Consider the following 4,061-nt stretch of genomic DNA (forward strand, 5'->3'; position numbering starts at 1 on the left):
GGAGATTTAAATAAAACATATGAAATGTGATTAGAAGTTTTAACTGACAGCTTGCCACTTTCCATTCTGTAAATGGCAAAAAGGTCTTGGCATTTCAGGGCGATGCATGAATTTGTATTTGTATTACAGAATTTGCTGTTAGGTTATGAACTGAATTGATTCTGACTGGACACCTGCAAATTTAGGACTAAAAGAGAAAAAAAACTAGAAGCATTACTGACAAAAATGTGTGACATAAAGTCAAGGCCTATAACTATAAAGACACAGAGATAACTTCTAGCAGCATGTACCTGTATGTCACCACTGCATTACTAGGAGCTCCTTAAGGGAAACTACTTATTGAATAGTGAGATATGAGATTTCTTGATAATATTTTTTTCTCCATTAAATTGCACAAAGCATTAGACCTAGGTAAGGGTTTTAAACAATGTTTTCCAGATATTCGAATTCACTTGAACTGCTTCAGTGGTGCTGATGCTTCTTTGGTGTTTTGTAGGGTTAATCTTACAGGGAAAGAATTTTATGTGAAGTAAGGAAAGAGATACTTGGAATATATGAGCAGCCATAAATGAACATCAGTATCAGAAACGTAACTTGAAAAATACGCTCACCCAGTCAAGTAGTCGAAAAGCTGCGCAGTTAAGAGTCCACTGGCAATGATGGGAAATGCAAGCGGATCTGGCTATGAACTTCTGAAAGACTTTGTTACCTCTCAGGCTGCTAGAGACAATCCACCAGGACAAGATCTCCATGTGGCATCATTCGGCATTTTCAAAAGTTCATTTGTATTAACTGGTTCTTCAAAAGTCATATTATTTTGGACACCTTCCTGTCTCTAACCTTTCATTTTCTTCTATTCTGCAATTTCAGTGTTTTAATATTTCAGAAGGAAACTCACAGTAAACATGAACTAATTTTTTTTTTTTTTTAGCAAGATGAAAACCAAAGAAACCCTTTTCCTCAGGTCTCCTCTGTAAAGCAGGAAAGTGAACAACGAAGTATTTCTATTTCAGCGATGCTTTTGTCACTTTTCCAAAACTCCAATGCCTAATATAAGGCACATGACCATGGGTTGCCAAAAGCATTAAAATTTCACTTTTAAAAGCTGGCATTAAACTTCAAAGCCATTTGATTGGGCAGCTTTCTCAAATTTTCAGTTCAGTCTATATCTCTAGGATTAAGGAGGCAAACTTGCATGAGTTCGGTCCCTAAACGGTAGGACCATAGCAAGTATCCAGGTCTGTTTTTAGAAAGGAGGCCTCACTTGGGCATCTGTTTGTCAACGTGTACATCCAAGCTTGTAATTCAAATATTCATGGACTTGCTCCAGTGTTTGAAATAGGAGAAATAGCCCTTAAAAAGTAAAGGTGAATGAATCCACCCAACAAAACAAAAAACAAAAACCAAAGACACAATATTCAAACTCCAGGTTCTGTTAAGGAGCAGAAAATATTTTTCTTACTGTTTCACACAAGACCAGATGTGAATGTGTTACAGATTTTGTGTAAGGGGTACTGGGTGACAGCCTTCCTTGACTATCTTCGGCTTGCAAAATTGGGGCAGAAAAATGGGCTGAATCATTTCTGGAAGCTGCTTGGGACTCTAGCTCCCTAAAGTTTTCCATCCCCAGATCTGGCCTTCTCAGAACTTTCCATCCATTTGGAAAGGACGGTTAAAGGAAGCGCTGCGATGCTGTAGTTTGCAGTCCAGAATGTTGGTGATGTTTTAATGCAACAGGCTGCACTTTGGTGGCAGCGGTGGTCGGGGAGAGAACTACTGAAGCCCTCCAAAGGTAAATCACCCCCACTCACGGGTCCAAACCCTTTGATCCCACAGCTCCAAAGGATGAAAATTCATTTATCAGCAGTATTGCTTGAGACAAAGTTTTGCCCCATGAAGTCGGTCATTGGATTTCCAGACAACAGACTCCCACCAGGGGGTCAGCTGCTCTCAGCACTGGTGTTTTACCTTGTGGAGGATGGAAAACACGCTAGCAGAGAGTTTGTTTTGGCCCCACAACACAGGGCCAGTTGCTCTCTGCATCCAGCAGAAGATTGTTGTTCCAACAATGGAAAACGGAAGGGGGGAAGAGATGAACTCAGAGCGCGCAGCGCACCAAAGCCAAAACACACATTGCAGACATTTCTGCTACAGTGGGATATGCAGGTTAAGCCAAGCCAATGCTCTGCAAGTCTAAAAACTCACACTCCGACAAGCACCAGCCCTCAGCGGACCCTGACAGGGCAAAGGCATGTTACTCCAGCAAAGCAACCAGTAGAGGTTTTTAACAAGCTGCTCCTAAGAAGACTTAATATTATATCCCCTTCTCTGATGTATTCTCTTCGTATAGCCTAGCCCTCCCAGGAGGTTGCACAGAGTTAAGTCATTTGGCTGCGAGACAAAGGAAGAGGAGGGTAAAGAGCAACTGAGGGAGCAAAAGACAGGAGAAGTGGGAAGGCAACACAGCTGCAAAGGAGAGTGCTCTCCCAGCTATGTGAGGGAGCTGCTGAGGGCAGAGGCAGGAGGGAGAGAGACCACGCAAGAGAAGCCACTGGCATAAGCAGGTTGTCCTCCCCTGACTCTGCACATCAATCACAATGCGAGGATGTCTGGAGCGAGTCCCTCTGGATAACACAGGCATTCAGATTCACTCGTGGCAAAACCAGAGGAGCTGCTCGATTGCAGCTTACCCAGCCTTGTCAGTGTGAGAAAACATAGCTGTGCGTAGCCCCAGCTCATTGCAGGGAGATGTAAACGGCCGGAGGCTGTGTCCAGGTGCCGGCTCAGCTGCAGGCAGTGGGAGGTTTGTCAAAACATCCTCACCAAGCAGGTCAGCACACCAACACAACACACGGCATTTGCACACCCAGTTACCCAGTTACACAGCTGGGGCCCTGAACCAGCAGTACCCTTTGGCTAGGATGTCCTAGCCTCTCCCTTCCCTAGCTGAAGCTCAAGAGAGATAATTAAAGCAGAACATGGTTTCTTCCTTCTTTGACTTCTAGGCAAAAGGTATGAGCTGAGCTGTGGAGATATAAACTGCTTCATCCCAAAGACTGAGGACAGGCCTGTACATGTGCTTTAGCACTGTATGTACCCTGGATTTTATACCTCACCTCTCTCTTTGCTTTTGCTCCCTCTCCCTTTCTCCCTTCCTCACCTTCATCCTTTCCACTGGCACAGGCTGAAATCAGAAATTTTTTCTGCCCTGCCCTCTCCCAGCATCTTTTATTTGGGCTGTGGTCACTCCTCTTTCTCCGCCATACTCTCCCCAAACCTGATGCAACATCCCAGTGTCAGCTGAGTTCAAGCTAAAGCATTGAAATGTACCATTTTGGAATGGGTGCAAACTCAAGCTTGGGAATTCTGCATATCGTCCATGTATTCAGCTTGTACAGACAACAGTAGGTACTTCTGTCCCTTCCACACAGGGACACACACGGTCCTACTGCTCCCATCCCTACAGGCATTCCCCAAAAGCCATCTAAAAATCGTTGTAAATGCAACACCACGTTATGCCTTCTAAAAAATAAAATAAAATAGTCAAACCCTGGCATCTCTCCAGAGAGAAAAGCGTCAGATCTCAGCTGGTAAATAAGTTGTTACTGTGAAGCTTGTAAAGCCAACGTTATTTCTCCTTTGTAAAGGCTCTACCTGCATAACATGAAGGGGGCTCAGTGACAGACACATTAAAACACCATTAAACTGTGAAATAGAACACAGTGTGAAAATAGATTTAACCTTCACAGCATATTGATCTCTACCCCGCGCCGTGCCTAAGTTCTTGGACAACTGTTTTATAATAGGTTTTACTTATTTTCCTGTTGCTATTCTGACTTCCTCAGAGGAGGGTGTTATTTCTAAAAGCTCCTGACAGCTAAGGGAAAAGTGGGCTTGTTTCTTAGTCATCACTCAGTGCTCGAGTGTTGCCGCTGCCAGCTGCTCCATAAACAGAAATCAGTTTTGTGCGAGTGAAGGATGGGTCTGGGCAGCAGTGATTGCAGTGGGATGGGAGGAGGAGGAAGGGGAAGCGGAAAGGGAAGAGGAGACGGCCTGTTTGC

This window comes from Phalacrocorax carbo, chromosome 7 (genome assembly GCF_963921805.1).
Source record: "Phalacrocorax carbo chromosome 7, bPhaCar2.1, whole genome shotgun sequence".
Taxonomy (NCBI): Eukaryota; Metazoa; Chordata; class Aves; order Suliformes; family Phalacrocoracidae; genus Phalacrocorax; species Phalacrocorax carbo.